The 25,000-nt window shown below is 38.7% G+C and overlaps 1 long non-coding RNA gene across 2 annotated transcripts in view; it reads left to right on the forward strand.

The window, feature by feature from the left end:
* The window catches only part of LOC135208976 (uncharacterized), a 510,553-nt gene that overhangs the window by 319,870 nt on the left and 165,683 nt on the right, over positions 1-25,000 (forward strand). For both annotated transcript variants that reach the window (XR_010313262.1, XR_010313263.1), the window contains one exon: positions 24,202-24,239. This is a non-coding gene — a long non-coding RNA (uncharacterized LOC135208976). The remainder of the gene's footprint in view (positions 1-24,201; positions 24,240-25,000) is intronic.

Below are 25,000 nucleotides of genomic sequence, written 5' to 3' on the forward strand. Positions count from 1 at the left end.
CTCCGGCTCTCAACTTTTCCCTTCCCTCTTCCCCTCCCCCTTTCCAATTCCACCCCTTCCCCTTCCCCTTCCCCACCTCCCTTGATCCCTGGGATTATTTGGCGCAGGGCAGCTAAGACGAGGCGTCCGATGGTGCTACGGAAATGGATTGTCGTAGCTGCTGCTTTCTGCTTGCTGCAGGTTGCTTGCTGCTTTTTGTCTGCTGCTTTCTGCTTGCTGCTTTTTGTTTGCTGCTTTTTGTCTGCTGCTTTCTTCGTGTTGCTTGCTGCTTTCTGCTGCATATTGCTTTATGCTTTATGCTTGTTGTTTGCTGCCTTTTGCTTGTTTTTTTTAGCTTTTTTGCTTCATGCTTGTTGCTGCTTGCAGTTTCCTGTTTGCTGCATTCTGCTTGCTGTTAACTGCAAAATGCTTGATCTTCGCTTTTATGCTTTTGGCAGCCACTTCATACTCCCTGCTTGCTTCTTTGTGCTTCCTGTTTCATGTTTTCTGCCACATGCTTGCTTACTGCTGCTTTCTGCTTGTTGTTTTGGTGTTGTCATAGCTGCTGATTTATTTGCTGTTTCTTTTTACAAAAAGGTAAACAAAAGCATAATAGAATAAAAATAAAAATCAAGTCAAAGCAATGCTTTATGAATTCATTGGGAAATTGGGAATCAATGACTCGCCTTATGGATTCCGTGACGTCATCATCAGCCTCGGAGCAGTGAAGGGGTTTCGAAAGTGACAGAGCACATTTTTTTTAAGGTGTTGTAAAGGTGTCATCGTCGTTACCATCATCATCAACACCCTCCCCCACCCCCCTTCGTAGTGCTCTGTCATCGTGATACCTTTACGGGGGTGGGGGGGATGGGGGAAAGTCTCTCTCTTTCTCTCTCTCTCTCTCTCTCTCTCATTATGTGTGTGTACGTATCAAGTTTATATCTCACAATCCTTATAAATGTATTATATATATGACACCTACCTCATACATACAGAGAGAGAGAGAGAGAGAGAGAGAGAGAGAGAGAGAGAGAGAGAGAGAGATCTATATAATGCATGCTAGATACAATATTGTCGACGCAAACGTCTCTCTCGGGATCCACCTAAATTATTCAACGGCGTTTGTGCAGGCGCCTATTTTGACAGGAATTTATTTTGACTGGAATTCATTTTGACAGGAATTTATTTTGACAGGGATTCATGCCTTGCCGCATGAACGTGGAAGTCTGTTTTGATATTTATTTGATGACCGACTTCAAGAAGCAAAATTTGACTCTTGCTTTATTTTCGCGAGTGAAGGAAGGTGCTCTTGGTCAGAATATGTTTTGTGGTTAGTTTCGGTTTTATTCTCGTTTCTCCTAAAGTGATTTTTACGAACCGGAGGCTTTTAATAATAATAATAATAATAATAATAATAATAATAATAATAATAATAATAATAATAATACTCGACTTGACAAAGACGTGACGGAAAAATACTTCCTGAAATATTTGAAACAAAAAATTCATAATGATAAACCACTCACACCCAATCTGTTGGAAGGACACTTGTGCGCGCTCTCTCTCTCTCTCTCTCTCTCTCTCTCTCTCTCTCCTCTCTTCCAAGTGTTTATTACATAATAAAGTAAAATCTCCCACCCCCCCCCTCCCCTCTCTCTCTCTCTCTCTCTCTCTCTCTCTCTCTCTCTCTCTCAAGTGACAATGTATATCTAAATCACTTTCCCGGTGGTTAATACGTATTCAAATAAAATCTACTCTCTCTCTCTCTCTCTCTTTGTGTGTGTGTGTGTGTGTGTGGTTTTTGGTGGAGGAAGAAGCCGCTCTTATTATTATCCTCAAGCGTGACTAATCTCTCGAGATCTGGCTCAAGGAGCAGAGCTTCGCTCCCCCCCTCGAAAACTCAAACATTGTGGATGGGTTCGGCCTGATGGCACAAGCAGTGTTTATGCTCGACGGGGCTTTTTGGGGGAAGTGGGGGTGGGGGGGGGGGTGGGGTGGGGGTGGGAGGGGGACGGAAGGGAAGGGGAGGGGTGGGGAGGGGGGTTTTTGGATTTTTAGTTTTTTAATTGAAAATTTATCGGGATTTATCTCTCTCTCTCTCTCTCTCTCTCTCTCTCTCTCTCTCTCTCGTGGCGCCGTTCGATAGCGACGCTAAGAAGATATAATCCGCTCTTCACTCCCAGCTAAGTCCGTGTCCGATTCCAACCTCATTTAATCCCAGCCGTCGTCCATCTGTCGTCTCAGTTAAATACAGGCTGGATATCTCTTTCCAGTTTCCCCCACTCAGGCTGGAAGTCTTTCCAGTTCCCCCACTTAGGCTGGATATCTCTTTCTAGTTTCTCCCTCTCAGGCAGGATATCTCCTTTCAGTTTCCCCCTGAAGGCTGGATATCTTTCCAGTTCCCCCACCCAGGCTGGTTATCTCCTTTCAGTTCCCTATGAAGGCTGGTTCCCCCACTCAGGCTGGATATATCTTTCCAGTTCCCCCACTCAGGCTGGATATCTTTCCAGTTCCCCATGAAGGCTGGTTCCCCCACTTAGGCTGGATATCTCTTTCCAGTTCCCCCACTCAGGCTGGGTATCTCTTTCCAGTTCCCCCATTCAGGCTGGAAATCTCCTTCCAGTCCCCCACCCAGGCTGGATATCTCCTTCCAGTCCCCCATGAAGGCTGGATATCTCTGTCTAGTTCCCCAGCCCAGGCTGGATACTGCCTCCAACCCCTTATACATATTGGATGTCCCCCTTCTAGTTCCCTATTCTGGCTGGACATCACTTTCCAGTTTCCCATGCTAGCTGGAACTCTTCCAGTTCCCCATGCAGTCTAAATATCCTTCCCATTCCCCATGAAGGCTGGATGTCACTTTCCAGTTCCCCATGCAGGCTGGATATCTCCTTCCAGTTCTTCATGCAGGTTGGATAACACCCATCCCATCCCCATTCAGGCTGGAAGGCCGCCCCCCATCTCCCCAAGAACCAATCACCCACCAATCTTTAGCACCCAGCAAGCAACTTCTTGGAATGTTCCAGCCCTCCTCTTTCATTCTTCCAGTCCATGATGCTCGCTTCATTTGCATGTGATGAATGTAATCCCAAGATGAACTGGGAAGGGTTAAGGGGGGGCCGGGTTGGTAGGAGGGTGGTCGGCGTGAGGGAGGAGGTTACGGGGTATGAGTCTAGGAGAGGGTTTGGTTTGGGAAAGGGGGAAGGGAGATGGAGGGAGGGAGGGAGGGGGAGATATTTTGGAGTAATTGAGCGAAAGGCGACTTGTGTGTGGTGGTCGAAAAGCACTTCTTGGGCTGCTCGTGAAGTCTTCAGTCAGTCAGTTCAGCCGAGGAGAAGAAGAAGAGAAGAAGAAGGAAAAAAGAAGAACGAGGAGAGAGGAGAAGAGAAAAAGAAGAAGAAGGAGGAAGGAGGAGGAGGAGGAGGAGGAGGAGGAGGAGGAGGCGGAGAGGAGGAGAGGAGGAGGAGGAGACGGTCTTCTGGGCTCTCGAATGGAGCAGCGGGTCCTATGTAAATTCAGAAGTCGTTCTCGTCGTAGTTACGGCGACTCGCAATTTCGGCGAATTGCAAATTGCGTGTGAGAGAGCGACTTGCTTCTGCTGGAACGTATATATACACGCTCGATCTACTTTCATCGCCGACTGCTTTTACAATCATTCGGCCACTCCTTTGTTTATTTGCGCCATATTTTCGTGGAGGTTTTTATTTTTTTCGTCCATTACAAGGAATCATTTTTTTTTTTTTTTTTTTTTTTTTTTTTTTTTTTTTTTTTTTTTTTTTTTTTTTTTTTTGACAAAAGGTTGTTGCGGTTTTTATTTCGAACATTTCGTCCATTACGAGGAATCGTTGACAAAAGTTATTTGGCGGTTTTTATTTCGCTCTTTCGTCCATTACGAGGAACGTTGTTTTTTTTTTTTTTTTTTTTTTTTTTTTTTTTTTTTTTTTTTTGGGTTTTTTTTTTTTTTTTTTTTTTTTTTTTTTTTTTTTGGACAAAAGGTTTGTTTTTGCGGTTTTTATTTCGAACTATTTCGTCCATTACGAGGAATCGTTGACGAGAATCGTTGTTTTTTTTGTGTTGTTTGTTTAGTAAAGGGATTGTTTACGGTTTTCTGTTTGACGTATTGTGTTGTTTTTCCAGTTGTTCTCGTTCGTGAATGTGTTTACAAGGATGTATTTGCAATTTTTTTATGATGTTATAAACAACTTTTTTCAGTTGTTTACCAACTTGCAGCGTCAAAAATTTATAATGTGTTATTTTACGAGAACCGAATTATATATTTTTTCTTATCGTTGCCTTGACTTAAATTCATATATGTTAAAAATATGCATTTCTCAATTTTTTTTTTCTATCTGGGCAGCATAAGGGTAGAAACTCAGAAACGCTGTAAAGTTTCTTCTTCTAAAGAATCTACATGAGTTATGTAGTCTCCAAAAAAGAAAAGAAAAAATCTTTTGTAAAGTTTTTTTTTTTTATAATTTTCCTGAAAGCTGATAATTACTCGGTGACATAATCTGTAAGTTTTTTTTTTTAAATCACAAAATATTCCCCTAAAACAACAACGCCCAATTTACCAGATTCTTATAAAAAAAAAAAAACTGGAAATATCTTCTCATATTAAATCCAATGGTTATTTTTCTATAAAAGTTTTTTTTTTATATTTCTGCACATTTTTCCGCTCCCCTGAAAACAACAACGACCATAGTACTCCTGAATTAAAAAACAAAAAACAAAAACAACTCTTGAGATACCTATTCATATAAATTCAAAGGTTTTCCCCTTTTCAAAATAGAATCTATCAAAGTTTTTTTTTATATATGACCATGTTTTCCCCTCCCCTGAGAACAACAACGACCAAAGTGTGGCAGAATCATAAACAAAAAAAAAAATCGAGAGTTATCTATTCATATTAATTCAAAGGTTTTTTCAAAACAGAATCTATAAAAGTTTTTTGTCCCGTGACAACAACAAAGTCTGCCAGATACATAAAAAAAACTCTAAGAGATATCTATTCTTAATAATCCAAAGGTTATTTCCTTTTTAAAATAAAATGTGTCAAAGTTTTTTTTTTCATATTACTGCAATTACCAAAGATTGCCAGAATCTTAAAAAAAAAACTCTACAGATATCTGCTCATAATAATCCAAAGGTTTTTCTTTCTTTTTTTAAATAAAATCTGTCAAAGTTTTTTTGTCATATCACTGCAGTTTTTTTCCCTCCCGTGACAACAACAATTGCCAGAGATTGCCAGAATCTTCAAAAAAAAAAAAAAAAAAAACTGGTGATATCTATTCATAATAATCCAAAGGTTTTTTTCCTTTTTAAAATAAGATCCGTCAAAGTTTTTTTTTTTGTCATATCACTGCAGTTTTTTCCCCTCCAGTGACAACAACAATTTGCCAGAGAAGCCAGAATCATAAAAAAAAAAAAAAAATGGAGATATCTGTTCATATGAATCCAAAGGTTTAAGGTCTTTTCTTTTTAAATCATAATAATCCAAAGTTTTTTTTCCTTTTTGACATAAAATCTGTCAAAGTTATTGTCTTTGTCATATTACTGCAACAATTGCCATAAAACAACTGGCAATATCTTTTCGTATTAATTCAAAGGTGTTTTTTTCCTCTCGTGTCTGCAAGGCGAGCATCCTTGCAAAAGTGTCTTGGGGAGAACCAAGCCTTGAGATGCTTAGGTCAACTTAGGTTAATTGGTATTTATCGCGCGTCGTTAGCGAGAAGTTTTTGCACCCTTGCGCTCGCTTGGAGAAAGAACTTCCTTTACACACACAGAGAGAGAGAGAAGAGAGAGAGAGAGAGAGAGAGAGAGAGAGAGAGAGAGAGAGATTTGACAAGGTGGAAGATCTTCGTCACAGAGAGAGAGAGAAATTTTATGGGGTAGAAGCGCGTCGTCTTTCCGCTTCATCTCTCTATTTCTCTCTCTCTCTCTCTCTCTCTCTCTGTACATTTCAGTCACATCAACGCTTCCAGGACCTTCCAGTATGGACCCAAGATGGTGCCTTGGACCCTTCTCTATGCTGACTGACTGAGTGACTGTCCAGCACCTCGCGTCTTCCAGATTTCCAGGCTTCTTGACCGTTCCAGGGCCCGCTAAGAAGCTAGAATGCTCTTACCTATACTCTGTTTTTTTCCATCTGTCCACCCGCCTGTGGTGTTTGCGTATGGTAACACTGCGTCCCGGGCTTTAGATAGTTACATTCAACAATAATAACAATATCCTATTTCGAATATTAACGGTGTAATTCGCATAGAGTAAATTATTATAACAATTTTCAGTTGCAAATGTACACCAAGATGTCCTTTTATTTACCTAAAACTTACACATAGCGTAACTATTTAAAGCCCGGGACGCAGTGTTACCATACGCAAACGCCACAGGCAGGTGGACAGATGGAAAAAAACAGAGTATAGTGTGTGACAACTGTTTTCCATTTTATCAGTCCCCCAAGTTCCAGAGTGGGGAGAGGAGGGGGGGGAGGGGGAAGGGGGAGTGGCAGACACGAATTGAGATGTCTTGGTGTCACGATTGAGAAGTTTTTATTATTTTTTTTTCGTCTGTTATTTGGCACCTAGATGACTTCATTTGTTTTTTTTATATATTTTTTTTTATTTTGTTTTTATGTTTTCATGTTACTTTATGTTAGTTTGGTTTTTCCTTGTTTGTGATTTCATTCCTCTTCTGCTTTCTTCATTTAATGATTTAACTGTATTGGCTTTTTAGTAGGTCTCTCTCTCTCTCTCTCTCTCTCTCCTCTCTCTCTCTCTCTCTTCTCTCTCTCTCTTTATATATATATATATATATATATATATATATATATATATATATATATATATATATATATATATATATATTCATAAGCACATTCATATAAAAACCTGTTTATCCAAACTACCAGAAAAAAAAAATCAGGCTTAAGAATATCATTAAAATATATTAAAAGTAATTCAATAGATGAATAATTCTTAATCAAAGAAATATTTATGGGATCTTAACTAAATTAAAACCGAAAATCTCCCACACTTCCTTCCAAGAATTTCTCCTTAGTGACGCTTCGGGACTCCGCCACGGTACGAATCCAAGGTGAGGGGGCGGGGGGCGGGCGGGGGGCGGGCGGGGGCGGGACGCCCGAGCCCAGTGCATTCACGAACGCCCTGGGAATTCGTAAAGATGACGAATGGGCGAGACTAACATTTTCGCGTGGGAGAATTCGTGATTAGAGGGAGAGAGAGACGGGGGGGGGGGGGGGGGGTGGGGGGGGGGGGGGGGGGGGGGAGCCGTATTTCAGATTCCCCAAGACTATGCTTCATGAGCAAATGACCAATAATAATTCAAGTCTTGGTTTAACTCTTGCGATCTCTCATTGCGGTGGATGGTGATTGATTGTGATTGATTATGAGGCGGCTGGGTGGGGCTATAAGTAGATTCACATCAACCGTGCATCTGATGTCTAGGCCAGTCCCTTACGACGCTCCTGACTGGCTGTGGATAAGCCAATGACAGGGCTGGAAACTCTGTGTCTCTTCTGAGAGTTCACATAGGCAGGATCAGTGGCCGCCAGTTCGATTCTCGGGCTTTCCATTGAGGTGTGAGAGATGTTAATTTCTGGTGATATTAGTTCACTCTTGACGTGGTTCGGAAGTCACGTCAAGCCGTTGGTCCCGTTGCTGAATAACCACTGGTTCCATGCAACGTAAAAACACCATACAAACAAAAACATTGGTAGGATGCACGTATGTCCCGCCTCTCCCGAGGGATACGTCTTACAAAATAGCAAAATAATTAAAAAATTCAACATTTTGAAATGAAACAAAAAAAACTATTCATCTTTGCAAATTACAAATTCGTCATCTGAATGGAAACAAAGGCAAGGTTATCTTGTTATCAATCTGTGCAACGTGACATTGATAAAATTTCATCAATGCCAATAATTTTAAGAAAAAAAAAATTATACAGAAATCTTGGCAGAGCGGTTTTTGCTAAGCATGAAAAAATATATTTCTCAGAAAGGTAGGTTTCTAGAATATATTTCTCAGAAAAGGAGGTTTCTAGAATATATTTCTCAGAAAGGTAGGTTTCTAGAACATATTTCTCAGAAAGGGAGGTTTCTAGAATATATTTCTCAGAAAGGGAGGTTTCTAGAATATATTTCTCAGTAAGGGAGGTTTCTAGAATATATTTCTCAGAAAAGGAGGTTTCTAGAATATATTTCTCAGAAAGGTAGGTTTCTAGAATATATTTCTCAGAAAGGGAGGTTTCTAGAATATATTTCTCAGAAAGGGAGGTTTCTAGAATATATTTCTCAGAAAGGTAGGTTTCTAGAATATATTTCTCAGAAAGGGAGGTTTCTAGATTTTCACTGTGAGTTACATAGCCTCCTAGATTCCTTTTTCTAGATGAAAAAAAAAAACTTCAAAGGGTAGGTTTTTTTTTAAAACAATACTTTGTGAATGGGTTTTTAGGTCACAAAACTCTTTAGGTCGTTAGAGTAAATGATTTAAAGGAGGAAGAACCTCTGTGCAATTACAGAAATAGTTTTACTAATTCGTGAGATTATTTTTCATTGAAAAAGTGATTTTTTGTGCAATTAAACAAAATAGTTTTATTAATTCGTGAGATTATTATTCGTTGAAAACATGAATTTTTGTGCAATTTAAAAAAATACTTGTATTAATTCGTGAGATTATTATTCATTGAAAACAAGAATTTTTGCGCATTGAATAAATATTTTTATTAATTCGTGAGATGAATATTTATTGAAAACAAGAATTTTTGTTCAATTAAAAAAATATTTTCATTAATTCGTGAGATTATTATTTATTGAAAATTGAAAACAAGAATTTTTTTGCATTTAATAAATAGTATTAATTCGATAATTTTTTGCATTTGAACTATTTTTATCAATTCGTTAGATTTTTTATTATTCATTGAAAACAACGTATAGGCTTTTGGTAACTCTCTCTCCACCACTGAAAACGTTTTGTAAGACAACAACAAAAAAACGTTTCATAAATCACCAAAAATTGTTTTTTTTTTTTTTTTTTTTTTTTTTTTTTTTTTTTTTTTTTTTGTTTTACACGTTTAAAAGGACCCTGACCTATTTATCAGCATCTCCAGAAAACTTCTGAACAGAAACGTTTTTCCGAGCCTTCCCTTCAACATTTTCTTCGGTTCAGATCTTAAAACCTACTGAGGCTAGAGGGCTGCAAATTCGTATGTTGATCATCCACCCTCCAATCATCAAACATACCAAATTGCAGCCCTCTAGCCCTAGCTGTTTTTATTTTATTTAATGTTAAAGTTAGCCCTGCTTCTAGCAGCGATATGGGATAGGCCACCACCAGGCCGTGGTTAAAGCTTGACGGGCCGCGACTTAACATTTTTTATTCTATTTAATGTTAAAATTGGGTCATGATCGTGCTCCTGGCTAGGATATGGAACAGGCCACCACCAGGCCTTGGTTAAAGCTTCACGGGCCGCGACTCGAGAGTTTTTTTTTTTTTTATTTAATGATAAAGTTAGCCATGATCGTGCTTCTGGCTAGAATATGGGATAGGCCACCACCAGGCCATGGCTAAAGCTTCACGGGCCGCGGCTCGAACAGCAATATCCCGAGACCACCGAAAGATAAGATGTATTTTCGGTGGTCTTGATTATACGCTGTAGCAGCTGTACAGGAACTCATTTTTTTGTTCATTTTATACTTGTTTCTGTTAAGAATCACTTGCATGTCTGATTGCAAGACAGAAGACAGTGAATTACGCAACGTAACCCTCAGTTTGGTTGGTGGTTTATAATCTTGTGGATATTGGTCGGTTTTTTCTGTCCGTACATTCCAAGAAACTTTCATTCCTCGAGTTGCTTTCTCCGTTATTCAATTAGCCCGTTCACGTGTTCATCTCTTATTCATCCGTTATTCATTCCGAAAATGTTGGCGGGTTTGAAAATTCGCTCAATATCCGGGTTAAGGTTTTATTCTATTTTATTTATTTATTTTTTTCTTTTGGTTTATGCAGTCGGCGACTAGAGGAAGGTTTTGCATTTCTCCGTTTGCTAAAGTGAATAAGTCGTGGCTTAAACTGGATTGTGTTTTATAATGTTCTTGATTGTGTGTGTGTGTGTGTGTGCTTTTTTTGTGGTGAATATATGTACGATATATGTATGATACACCTACACACACACACACACACATATAGATATATATATATATATATATATACATAAATATAAAATATAATATATATATATAATAATATATATATTATATATATCGATATAATATATATATATATATATATAATATATATAATATAATATATATACGTATATATATATATATTGAGAGAAGTGGAGAGAGAACAGAGAGAGAATGGAGAGAGAAGAGAGAGAGACAGAGAGAGATAATCAAACTGTTTCTACATAAATTACTTGATACCTTTATTTCATGAGAGAGAGAGGAGAGAGAGAGAGAGAGAGAGAGAGAGAGAGAGAGAGAGAGGACAAGAACATAATCAAGCTGTATTCTATTCCAGCTTCATAAAACCTTGGCTGGATTCCATGACCTGGTTTATTTTTTATTTATTTATTTTTTAAATTAAACATGTATATGTTTACGCTTTAAGAATTCCTTGCCACCGTGAAACCACCATCTCGGACCAGACATTCCGTTGAATATTTAAAAAAAAAAAAACTCCAACCTCTGAGATTTTTTTTCTATCCTTTAGGAAGAGTTGTTTTCTTTCAGTTTTTTCTCCTCTTCTTCTTCTTCTTCTTCTTCTTCTCATTTCTTCTCACTTCTCCTCCTCTCTTCAACCGTCTCAACTTCCTCCTTCTCTCCAACGCACACCTGAGTTAATGGTCTTTTCGTGCCTCTCGTTTCTCCAACACAGTGAATCCCTCTCCCATCTTTCCAATACAGTGAATACCCTTCCCCCATCTCTCCAACACAATGATTCTCCTCTCACATCTCTCCAACACAATGAATCTTCTCCTCTCCCATCTCTCCAACACAATGAATCTCCTCCCCCATCTCTCCAACACAATGAATCTCCTCCTCCATCTCTCCAACACAATGAATCTTCTCCTCTCCCATCTCTCCAACACAATGAATATCCTCCCCCATCTCTCCAACACGATGAATCTCCTCCCCCATCTCTCCAACACAATGAATCTCCTCCCCATCTCTCCAACACAATGAATCTCCTCCCCCATCTCTCCAACACAATGAATCTCCTCCCCCATCTCCAACACAATGAATCTCTCCCCCATCTCTCTGCAACACAATGAATCTCCTCCCCCATCTCTCCAACACAATGAATCTCCTCCCCCATCTCTCCAACACAATGAATCTCCTCCCCCATCTCTCCAACACAATGAATCTCCTCTCCCATCTCTCCAACACAATGAATCTCCTCTCCCATCTCTCCAACACAATGAATCTCCTCTCCCATCTCTCCAACACAATGAATCTCCTCTCCCATCTCTCCAACACAATGAATCTCCTCTCCCATCTCTCCAACACAATGAATCTCCTCTCCCATCTCTCCAACACAATGAATCTCCTCTCCCATCTCTCCAACACTATGAATCTTCTCCTCTCCCATCTCTCCAACACAATGAATCTCCTCCCCCATCTCTCCAACACAATGAATCTCCTCTCCCATCTCTCCAACACAATGAATCTCCTCCACCAACTTTCCAATACAGTATCCTCCCCATCTCTCCAACACAAGGAATCTCCTCCTCTCCCAACTTTCCAACACAATGAATCTCCTCTCCCATCTCTCCAAGACAATGAATTTCCTCCCCCATCTTTCCAGTAAATCTCCTCCCCATCTCTCCAACGATGAATTCTCCTTCCTCCCATCTTTCCAACACAAATGATCCTCCTTCCCCTCCCTTCTCCAACACGATGAATCTCCTCCCCAAATCTCTCCCAAAACAATGAATCTCCTTCCCCCATCTTCTTCCAAACAACAATGAATCTCCTCTCCCATCTCTCCAACACAATGAATCTCCGCTTCCCATCTCTCCCCCAACACCAATGAATCTCCTCTCCAACATCTCTCCCCAACACAAAATGAATCTCCTCCTCCCATCTTTTCCCAACACAATGAATCTCCTCTCCCCATCTTTCCAACACGATAATTATTCCGAATCCCTCCAGCAGGGGTGCTCAAACAATCTCTCCACCAATGAATTTCCCTCCCCCATCTCTCCAACACAATGAGTCCCCTCCCCTCTCTCCACAACAATGAATCTCCTCTCCCATCCTCTCCAACACAATTGAATCTCCTCCCCTCTCCCTCCAACACAATGAATCTCCTCTCCCACTCTCAACACATGAATCTCTCCCCCATCTCTCCAAAACAATGAAATTTCTCCCCCCATCTTCTCCACACAATTGAGTCCCCTCCCCATCTCTTCCAAACACAAAATGAATCTCCTCTCCCATCTCCTACCCAACACAAATGAATCTCCCCCCTCCCCCATCTCTCCAACACCAATGAATCCTCCTCCCTTCTCCCTTTTTCCCAAACAATGAATCTCCTCCTGCCATGCTCCTCACCGCTGAATCTCCCTCCCCCATCTCTTCCAACACATGAATCCCTCCCCATCTTCCTCCCACACAAATGATCCCCTCCCCATCTCTCCAACACGAGAATCTCCCTCCCCCTCTCTCCAACACAAGGAATCTCTCTCCCATCTCTCCAAACACATGAATCTCCTCCCCCATCTCCTCCAACACAATGAGGTCCCCTCCCCCATCTCACCAAAACCGATAAATCTCCTCCCCCCACCTCTCCTCCAAAAACAATGAATCTCCTCCCCCATCTCTCCAACACAATGAAATCTCTCCCCCTCCCTCCCTCTCCAACACAATGGAATCTCCTCTCCCATCCTCTCCAACATAATGAATCTCCTCCCCCATCTCTCCAAACAATGAATCTCCTCCTCATCTTTCCAACACAATGAATCTCCTCTCCCATCTCTCCAACACAATGAATCTCCTCTACCATCTCTCCAACACAATGAATCTTCCCATCTCTCCAACACAATGAATCTCCTCTCCCATCTCTCCAACACAATGAATCTCCTCTACCATCTCTCCAACACAATGAATCTCCTCCCCCATCTCTCCAACGCAGTGAATCTCTCCCCCATCTCTCCAACGCAATGAATCTCCTCCCCCATCTCTCCAACGCAATGAATCTCCTCTCATCTCCTCAACACAATGAATCTCCTCTCCCATCTCTCCAACACAATGAATCTCCTCTAACCATCTCTCCATCTCTCCACAATGAATCTCCTCCCCCATCTCTCCAACGCAATGAATCTCCTCACCAATCTCTCCAACGCAATGAATCTCCTCTCCCATCTCTCTCTCTCCTACACAATGAATCTCCTCTCCCATCTCTCCAACACAATGAATCTCCTCCCCATCTCTCCAACAGTGAATCTCTTCCCCATCTCTCAACGCAATGAATCTCCTCCCCCATCTCTCCAACGCAATGAATCTCCTCTCCCATCTCTCCAACACAATGAATCTCCTCTCCCATCTCTCCAACACAATGAATCTCCTCTCCCATCTTTCCAACACAATGAATCTCCTCCCCCATCTCTCCAACGCAGTGAATCTCTTCCCCCATCTCTCCAACGCAATGAATCTCCTCCCCCATCTCTCCAACGCAATGAATCTCCTCTCCCATCTCTCCAACACAATGAATCTCCTCTACCATCTCTCCAACACAATGAATCTCCTCTACCATCTCTCCAACGCAGTGAATCTCTTCCCCCATCTCTCCAACGCAGTGAATCTCCTCTCCCATTTCTCCAACGCACCACTAATACCCCCCTCCCCTTCTCTTCCCAACCCCTTCTCTCCAACACAAGACCTTGATAAACAAAAAATATTTAAAAACCTGCAATTTCGAAAGTAAGGACGAGAGAGAGAGAGAGAGAGAGAGAGAATGTACTCTCTTTTAATCTCATTATAAGCTCGCATCTGTGTATATTTCACCAAGCCCCGTGGATGTTTGTTAGTATATTTTCAAAGAGACTGCTGGGCCTATTTGTTTCATTAGGCCTATAAGGCGTTCTTGTCCGTAAAGGCCTTATTTGCGTATTTGTTTTATAAGTATTTAAGTAAAGTGGATGCTTGGAATACTTGTAAAAGTGTTTCTCAAAGGCCAGGCTTCAGCTTATTTGTATTCTGTTAGGCTTAAGACCTTTCACTAATTTTTTTAAAAGTCTAGCAGTAAGATTTTGTTTGCGTTAGTATGTTTGTGTGTTTGTGTTAGTGTTAGTGTTTGTACACGTCATTCATTCTCAGTGTTTACACTTTTGGAGGGTTTTAGTAGTCTTGTGTAAGTTACTTTTTTTTATTACGTAAGTTGTAAGCATTTATGTATGCTACTTTTACTTTAGATACATCTGATACTTCAAGTAAAAAAAAGGCAGAAATAGATATACTAATATGACATATCTAACTATCTATCTATATATATCTATATCTATCTACGTAGATAGATTGATATAAGATAGATAGATAGATTGCCGTAATAATATATCTCTTTCTGCCTTTTTTACTTTAATTATCAGATGTATTTAGAAAGTAAGATTAGTATACACACACACACATTTATATATATAAATATATATATATATATATATATATATATATATATATATATATATATATATATATATAAACACACATTGCATGTTTCTTTTCATTTATAACAATCATACTGAAAAAAATTTTTATTGCAATTTTAAATTGATTGGTTATGAGTCTAGGCAGCATCCAAATTATTATTATTATTATTATTATTATTAGACTCATGTCACGAAAGTAAATCAGTGTATGACCCTGTTTAAATATTTCTCTCTCTCTCTCTCTCTCTCTCTCTCTCTCTCTCACTCTCTTCTCTCTCTCTCCTCCTCCTCCTCCTCCTCCTCCTCCTCCTCCTCCTCCTCCTCCCTTCCAGGGCATCTGTATTCAGAGGCGAGACAGACGCCGACTTCAGTCCCAATTTTTGGCACCGTCTGAGGAGGCTAATTCTCCTTCCACTGACAAGTGCCACTCGCTCTAATGAACGTGGCACTGGTTGAGCTTAGCCACGGGGACGTGCCACTGAGACGCTCGCTTCTGTTCCAATGTCTTTTGTTGTTATGCTTTTGCTTTGTATTGCTTTCAATACCAGAGAGAGAGAGAGAGAGAGAGAGAGAGAGAGAGAGAGAGAGAGAGAGAGAGAGGATGCATAAAGCACAGACATTAAGAGATCATATGGAAAAATATAATCGATTTATGAGGGTTCATACATTTACAAAATGAGAGAGAAGAGAGAGAGAGAGGGGGCAGAGAGAGAGAAGAGAGAAGAGAGAGAGAGAGGGAATGCTAAAGCACAGACATCAAGAGATCATAAGGAAAAATATAATCGATTTATGAAGGTTCATACATTTACAAAATGAGAGAGAGAGAGAGAGAGAGAGAGAGAGAGAGAGAGAGAGAGAGAGAGAGAGAGAGAGAGGAAATATATATATGTATATACTCTCACAGAATGTGCAATTTAAAAAGACAAGGCTAAAATGAGAAAGTAAAAATTTACCGAGAAAGAGAGAGAGAGAGAGAGAGTATAAAAAATTAAGAAAAAATACATACACTTAAATAATGTTTAATTAAAAAGATCATGATAAAATGAAAAAATAATAATTTACAGAGAGAGAGAGAGAGAGAGAGAGAGAGAGAGAGAGAACGAAAGAAAGAAAGCATAACCATTCCCAAAATGCTCGCTCGGCGCTTGCTTGCAGGCGCCGTAAACCTATATCCACTCGCGTCTCTCCTGGGGCAAGAACTGTCAATTTTCCCCAAGTAATGAATGACAGGTAAAGCCTCAACCAGCTTCTGCAGTTGCCCTTTACTCTCTCACCTGGAGGAAATCTCTCCCCCCACCCGACACCCCGTCGTGTGTCTTCATTAACGAGAATTATTTTGGGTTCCTTGGGATAAGCTTTTTTATTTTATTTTTTTGGGTGGGTGATTTTTCAGATCGTGAGGAGTTTTGCCTTGGAAAGTATTTGTGTGTGTACGTGTGTATATATATATAATATATATATATATATATATATATATATATATATATATATATGTGTGTGTGTGTGTATATATATTTATATCCATCCCCTCGTGTTTCCAAGCAAATTATCCACGAAGCCTAAAACCGCCCCCCGTCTTGTTGACATTTAATCGGACAGGTTGGCACTTCTGGAGATTGCCAACCCTTCCGCGTCCCTGTCCCCTTCCCTGCCCCCATAATCAAAACCTTGTTGACTTACTAAACGGTTGGCAGCCCTTGTTCCTCCCAAGTCGGAGAGGTTGGTACTCCTACCAAAACAGTACCTGAGGCGCCTTCAGAGCTTCGTCTCTTCTTAGGCTGTGTACAATAGGATTCAATTATCTTATTTCAAAGGAAGGGGGTGTGGGTAGGGGAAGAAGGGTGGAAGGCTTGCATCCCCCGGGGAGTGAGGGAGGGAAAGGGGAAGTGCTTACTACTCCCCAGCGAGGAAGATAGAGGTAAGGGGAAGGGTCTGGCACTGTCCGAAATATAATTGAATCCTCTAATAAGTCCAGTGACGAATGTCACCTTTTTCTACATAGTTATTTATTTAGTTATTTATTTAATTATTTATTTTGTTCATCTCTTTATATTTTGTCAACTGTCATAAAGAATGTTGTCGTTATTACTGTCGTCATTGTGGTTTTACTGCGTATTATTATTATTATTATTATTATTATTATTATTATTATTATTATTATTATTATTATTATTATATTATTATTACAGAATCAACGAATGTATTCATAAATTAATACTCCAGAGGTAATTAAACTCCCAGTCAGACTAAATTGCCACCTCCGTCATAATCCCAATTATCTCCTGAAGCGCCCACCACCTCTTCCACCCCCCCCCCCCTCTCTTTCCCCTCCCCCCTCTCGCTCTCTCTCCTTGCTGAGTTAACTCTCTCTGGAACAGACAGACTTGATGTGTGTAAATATATATATATATATATATATATATATATAATATATATATATATATATATTATATATACATTATTATATGTAATTAACAAGGTTGTTTGATATGGTCAAAAGCCTCGAAATCCCAAAGTAAACGAAGAGAGACCACTTTTGCTAGAGCTCAATCTTCTAACCTTCTTGAGTTCGAACCCGCTTTTGGTTTGAAATCGGTCTTCTAACCTGCGTGGGTTCGGACCTACTTTTGGTTTGAATAATGTCTTCTAACCTGCTTGAGTTCGAACCCACTTTTGGATAGAGCTCAATCTTCTAACCTGCTTGGGTTCGAACCCACTTTTGGATAGAGCTCAATCTTTTAACCTGCTTGGGTTCAAACCCGCATTTGGTTTGAGTTCGGTTCTAACCTGCATGTGTTGTGTTACAAAAAACGTTTGCAGTGAAATCCCAAATAGAGAATACCAACAGTATTGATTTGTACATAAAAACGTTAGAATCAATGACATTTATCTTACAAAGAAATGTTTGTAATTCACAATTGCAGATGATCTCAGTTAAGATGAAATGTTGTAAATAAATATTTTATACTCAGTTCATCCCATTTAGTCTATCTGAGTTAGACAAACAAATGAACACAGTGGAAGCTGTTCATTAAACCAATTGTTGTTCATATTTTCGTTCACCTGCCCAATTGGAGAAAGGTAACTGGTTAATTTTTTTATACTAGGTAATCAATTAATCGAAGATATACAGTCGATGTTTGTTGATGCAATTCCTGATTGGTTATTTACATTTGTTATCAGAGAAATTGGACGAGATTTGTGATGCGTCTTCATTCGTACGTTGCTGTCTCAGATATGTGAATATTTCATTATTAATTTCTGCGATTATTTGACTGCTAATTATTTTGATGTACGTATTGATTGATGAATGAAAAGAACAGTTTTATTAGTGTTCAACTTTTTCGGATAATTAGAAAAATTAATTTGTAATTGGTGATAGTTTTGACAAGATTATTTTCACAATTTTCAAGATCTTTAATATTTATATTATGATTTTAATATGAAGCCAGTTGTCTGTACAACGTATAATGCCATATAAAGCCATCAGCTATGACCGGTAGCGTTCCAGTTGCTGACTAGATACGGCAGAGTAGGGGTGCGTCCCATCCCTCCGGAAAGTGCTGTCAGATGCACGATCCACAGCTAACTTTAACCTTAGATAAAATAAAGACTACCAAGGCTAGAGGGTTACTATTTGTTATGTTTGATGATTGGAGGGTGGATGATGAACTTACCAATTTGCAGCCCTCTAGCCTCAGTAGTTTTTAAGATCTGAGGGCAGACATAATAAAGTGTAGACGAACGAACAGACAAAGCTGGCACAATAGTTTTCTCTAACAGAAAACTAAATGACTAATCAAAGAACATAGACATTTTAGTAAAGGCAGTAAACACACGGGCAGGTAGAGGTTTCCGAAGTCAACTCGCTTGACCCTTGTGTCCATGATTTTGACTTTGTAGTTGTTGAAACAAAAATACTAATTTTATTGTTTTTTTCTTTTAGTTTTCCATTACCTGATAAATTTTGTTTGCGTTTGTTGATATCGTCTAATATATATATTATGGATTATATATTATATATCTATATAATCTATATCATATATCATATATATATGATATATATATATAATATATTATATAATAATAATCTGTGTATTACATACAAATATATATATATATATATATACTATATATATATATATATATATATATACATCATACATATACATTATACATATACATATACATACATACATGCATTAACATTTGCCAATATCCATCTGCAGATTTCGACATAAAAAACGAATATTATCGGAGGCCTTTTGTCCCTGTGATGATATATCAGCTGAATTCAGCTGAAATTATCTGAATGAATTATAAACGAATGAAAATGGCGGATCGTATTAAAATGCGGAACTCATTTCCATTTCAGTTCTTTTTTTTTTTTGGTTCATTTTTATTCATTTCATTACATTTTTATTCATTTTCAATTATCCTTTGCATTTCAAAGTATGCTTTGATGAACCGCTTTATCAAGGACACACTCCATCACTTCCTACTCTCTCTCTCTCTCTCTCTCTCTCTCTCTCTCTCGATTTCTCAGTTATGCAGAAGACAATATCGAAGAAATATTTAATGTTTTTTCCTCTCTCTCTCTCTCTCTCTCTCTCTCTCTCTCGATTTCTCAGTTATGCACAAGAGAATATCGAAGAAATATTTAATGTTTTTTTCCTCTCTCTCTCTCTCTCTCTGCTCTCATCTCTCTCTCTCTCTCTCTCTCTCTCTCTGAACAATCGATCCTGATGCTTCGATAAAATTTTCGAAAAAAAAAAAAAAAAATAAAATCGATAAATTCGACGAATTGGAACTCCAGGTCATCTTCCCCTCCCTCTTCCCCCCTCCCCCACCCCCTCCGTCAGCCCCGCCCCCCTTCACCTTCCCCTCCCCGTGCAGGAGTGACTGGTATTGCATAACACTTAAGCAGAAGGAGTCAAGTGGGCCCCCCAAGAGTTCTTGACAAATTCGCTTGCAGCGTCGGCGGTGCTATCAAACTACTGCCCTCAACAGCAGAGGGACCTGCCTGCCGCAATGGTTGATTGCAAGTGGGAATGGGAATGGGAATTGGAATGGGAATCTAAACTGGGAATTCGTCTTGGTAAAGGGAAGCGATGTTTCCTTCGTACATGGATTCCCAGTATCCTTTAAGGTTTTGGAGTGGGAATTCATGATATTGTCATTGACTTTCCATTCGAGATAGATTTCAAACTGGGAATCGATCCTTTGAACTTTCCATATTTGTGAATACGAGTTGGAATTTAATCTAGGAATTTGCCCCCATATATCTTCAATAAACAAACCACAAGTGGGAATCGGATCTGGAAATTGTCTTTGAATAGAAAACAACAAGATTTTCCCCCCTGGACTGGAATGGGAATTACCACACATGGAATGTATATATATATATATATATATATATATAATATATATATCTATATATATATATATAATGATATATATTGATATATCTTGAGATATATTGAGAGAGAGAGAGAGAGAGGGGAGTAGAGGGAGAGAGAGAGAGAGAGAGAGAGAGAGAGGTGGAAGAAAAAAGGAATCAGAGAGAGAGAGAGAGAGAGAGAGAGAGAGGAACAACGAGACAGTAAAAAGAGACAGAGACAGAGACAGAGAGAGAGGAAGAGGAACAACGAGAGAGTAAGAGTAAGAGAGAGAGAGAAATCTCAGGGAAACACAATTTGTATGTAGATGAAGAAGACCTAGCCTCGTAGGGTGGTGGAAGCATCCAGACAACCAACAGCCAATTATGGCTGAAGGACCCCACCACTATTCGCCCTTAAACACCGTCTGTCTCTCCTCTCGTTTTCCTTCCTCCCTGATATACTTCTTCCCTTCGCTGTTCCTTCCCCTCCTGCGTTCGCTCTCTGCTTCCTTTCTTTTCCTTCCTTTCGTCACGTTCGTCGAGGAGTTGTTGTGTGTGAGTGAAAGGGCGAGGTGATGGTCTGTCGTGGTTATGTGTGAGTGAAAGCGCAGGTGATGGTCTGTCGTGGTTATGTTGTGTACTCGTATGTGTTTGTTTGTAGCATTTCATTAGTGTGTAATTATGTATACACATGAATTATTGTACATATGCGTATATTATATATATATATATTATATATTATATATAATAATATGAATAATTATCATAGATCATGGTGCAAGAACAACACATTAAACTCCACAAGATTGAATGTTTCTTATTGTCCATCTTCCAAACCATCGACCAACGCACTGTGGTCTCCTTCTAGCGCGCCTTGGGAAAGTTGGATGGAGACTGATACATGCAGTTACCATGGCTTTTCAGTTCTCCCTATGGGTGCAAACACCCCCCTCCGCCCCAACCCCCCCCCCATCCCCCCAAAAACACCCAAACCTTTCATAGGTGCAAAGACTCAAAACAGTGGAACAACAGAGGGTAATTTCCCCATCCCTGAAATAAAGGGAAATTTATTCGGTAAACTGCCAAATGCCAGGCATAGGGGCACAGGATTGCCGCTTGTGTGTGGGGGGGGGGGGGGGGGAGGGGGGGATAGTGGGTGGGGAGAATATCGAGAAGTGGGTGAGGTAAGGGGTGGGGGGGGGGCCAGGACCCCCAGTTCCGAAATATTTGTGCCGAGTGTCTCCTTCGGATGCTGGGTATAAGATACCGTTCGGATTCTGACGGGTCTGGATTGTCGGGTATCATCCGGATGATAAAAGAGAGAGAGAGAGAGAGAGAGAGAGGAGAGAGAGAGAGAGAGAGAGACGGGACTCATTTTACAGAAGTTAGGGCTAATGTTACTGGAGCTTCTGGTGCTTCAAATGTTTTGTTTAATATCTCGCAGTTGCATATTGTCTATATGCATTATATGTATGTATTATATGTATGTGAGAGAGAGAGAGAGAGAGAGAGAGGAGAGAGAGAGAGAGAGAAGAGAGAGAGAGAGAGAGAAATAATCATCCTTGAGTTAAGTCACAATATAAGGTGAATTGACAAGACCTTGACTAACCTCTGCTTGGGATCATATTATATATATATATATATATATATATATATATATATATCTGTAAATATATATATATATATATATATATATATATTATATTGATGCTGTCAACGGGCTCAACAGGTCTCAGTTAAAGGAACTTTTAGTCCTAGCTACCAAAGAATGTTATTTTTTGCTTAACTGTTTGTTATTTAAGCAAATTGATGGTGTAAGTATGGGATCCAGTATAGGACCATCTCTGGCTAATGCTTTTATGTGTTTTATGGAGAAGAAATGGTTAGACGATTGCCCTTTAGATTTTAAGCCCTTATTGTTCAGGAGGTATGTTGATGATACTTTCTTAATTTTTAAGAGTCGTGACCAGATTCCTCGTTTTTTAAAGTACATTAATAGTGAGCATATTAATATAGAATTTACATCTGAAGTCGAAGATAATCATACACTTGCTTTTCTAGATATGAAGGTAGAAATCTTAATAATAAATTTCACGCTTCAGTCTTTAGAAAACCTACTTTCACAGGTCTTATGTCTAAATTTCAATCAGCTACACCTTCGAAATATAAGATGAATTTAATATTTACGCTAGTTACCAGAGCATATAAAATTTGTTCTAGCTATTTGAATTTACACGAAGAATTGGAATTTCTAAGGTCACTCTTAAAAAACAATGGCAAAAACAACTTTCAAAATTATATGTAAACAAACAACCTGAAACTACTGCTAACGTAAAGAAACCTGTTATTTATCTACCTTTAACTTTTACTGGAACTCATAGTTACGATCTAAAAAAACAATTAATTTCTATTTTGTCCATTGGTTACTCGCAGCTAGATATCAAAATATATTTTACTTTACAAAATAAATTAGGAAATTTCTTGAAAATTAAAGACCCCATACCTACAAGCCTTCGGTCCAATTTGATCTATAAATGGCAGTGCAGTGGTTGTGATGCCACTTACGTTGGAAAAACTACCAGATCAGCTTGGATGAGATGGTTTGAGCATCTTGGTAGGTCATTTCGTACAGGGAATTATCTTACAAGACCTAGTTATAGTGCAATTAGGGAACACAGCGAGGAGTCTGGTCACCCTTTACATATCGATGATTTTTCTATTTTAACCTCTTAGTTTGCTGCAGACCTCGACGTTTTAGAAGTTTTATATTCTGTTAAGATAAAGCCTTCCTTGGCTAGAAATGTAGCTGTTACCTCACTTTTGTGTTTTTAGTCTGCATCCTGCTGGTTTGTATATCGACTTAGTATATTTACTGTTCTTTGTACCATCCGTTTTTGTGACTTAAATTTGCATTCTGCTTTATTTTATTTTATCTACTCAATTGTTCCATTTAGCCATTTTTTTTAATTTGAATTTCTTTTAATTATTAGCTATCTTTTAACGTACTCTTATAATTTTTATACATGTCATTTTATTATTGTGAATTTGATTGCAAGAACTATAGTGTCATTCATTTTAATTTTGTAGGTTGATAACGAGTGATGGCACTATTCGAAACATGTCCCAATAAAGTTGTACAAAATGCTGTTCCGGGTTTTGGCCTTGGTGTCCTTACTGATATATATAATATATTATATTATAATATATATTATATATTATCTATAATATATATATATATATTATATAATATATATATATATACACACACACACACACACACACATATATATATATTATATATATATATATATATATATATATATATATTATATATATATATATTTTTATTATCCTTGGCCTTCTCCACACACAAACACATCCTGTTACGAATTCAAAAGAAACATGCCTTTTTTATTTAAGAATTCGTACAATGATTTTCCGCTTAAAAAAATATAGATACTAGATCATATTTTTTCAAAGAATATTCATGCGTTCACTGAATGTTTCCTACATTATTTCCTTTATATATATTTTTCGCATTCAAGACAAAACGTTTCTGTGCTTGTACCGTGTCATTTCTCACTTCCGGCTCAAACTGACAAATCCCTATTTATTTGTGCCCAGATATTTTTTCTTTACCTTAGTCCAAGATTGACTAATAATCGTATTACTCGACGCACCAGCTTATTTCTGCTTTCAGTGACTTATTTACGACCCAGGGTGCCTCCACCTGTCAAAAATGAAGACAATATATTGTGTATTTGTGTGTTCATTTATACTTAGAATTATTTGCTGTAAACAAAGTGTGTTTTGTGGAAAATAGACAGATAATATAATCAGTGACCTATTATGACCCAGGGTTCTTGCCACTGGCAAAAATGAAGACTGTATTGTGTATTTGTGCGTTTACTTGGAATGATTTGCTCTAAACGAAGTGTGTGTGTGTGTGTGGAAAATAAACATATAATATAATCAGACATTTATATGATCCGGGGATTCCCCCTCCGTCAATATTAAAGACATTATTTTTGTGTGTTACCTTATTGTAATGGCGAATTACTTATATACTGCAAAGCAAGGAGGGCTTGAGAGAAAAATAAATAATCACATAATGGCAGAATGAATGTATCGACTGTAATATAATACATTTATTCAAATGATTTTCTCGCCCCCAGGTTGCACAAGACTTGAGACTCTCAGCCACAGCGGAACGGTGAGTGTTTTAAACAATTACTTCTTCTCTTATTTCCGTGGTTCTAGGTTCTTATTTTGAGGTCAGAGAGAGAGAGAGAGAGAGAGAGAGAGAGAGAGAGAGAGAGAGAGAGGATGCTTTATATTATATTACTGGATAGCACCAAGAGGATTTAATTGTTGTATTCGAAATTAAATTCTCTCTCTCTCTCTCTCTCTCTCTCTCTCTCTCTCTCTCTCTCTCTCTCTCTCTCTCTCTCCGAGAATATTATGTATTTTACGTTTGTAATGAACGTCATTTCTCTTCGTAATACCGAATTCTCTTTCATTACTTTTCCTGTTCACACTTTTCGTCTTAGCGTTTAGAATAATCATTTAATTTTTTTTTTTTATAATTTGCCTCATTCTTGGAAAAAAGAAACATTATGAAAACGGAGAAAAGACAATAATAATAATAATAATAATAATAATAACAACAAAGAAAAAAACGAGAACTCTCGCCAAGCTAACCGAGTCCAAATTGTGCCAAAGGAAAATATTAAGGACACTGGGACGCCTGTTGGATGTGACAGGCGTGAGGAACTTCCCAGATTTGGGACAAGCAGACAGAGTGACAGCAGTTATTTTTCCGTTTTCTGTGAGCTAAGGTTTTTTTTTTTTTTGTCTTTATTTCTTTTAGGTTGTTTTCTTCCCTTCAAGGAGATGGGTAGTGTAACGATGCCAAGATTCGAGTTGCCCATTTGAACGTGTTGTAGATATGTTGTAGACGCTGCCGAGATTCGA

The sequence above is a fragment of the Macrobrachium nipponense genome, chromosome 37 (assembly GCF_015104395.2).
Source record: "Macrobrachium nipponense isolate FS-2020 chromosome 37, ASM1510439v2, whole genome shotgun sequence".
In the NCBI taxonomy this organism is placed as follows: Eukaryota; Metazoa; Arthropoda; class Malacostraca; order Decapoda; family Palaemonidae; genus Macrobrachium; species Macrobrachium nipponense.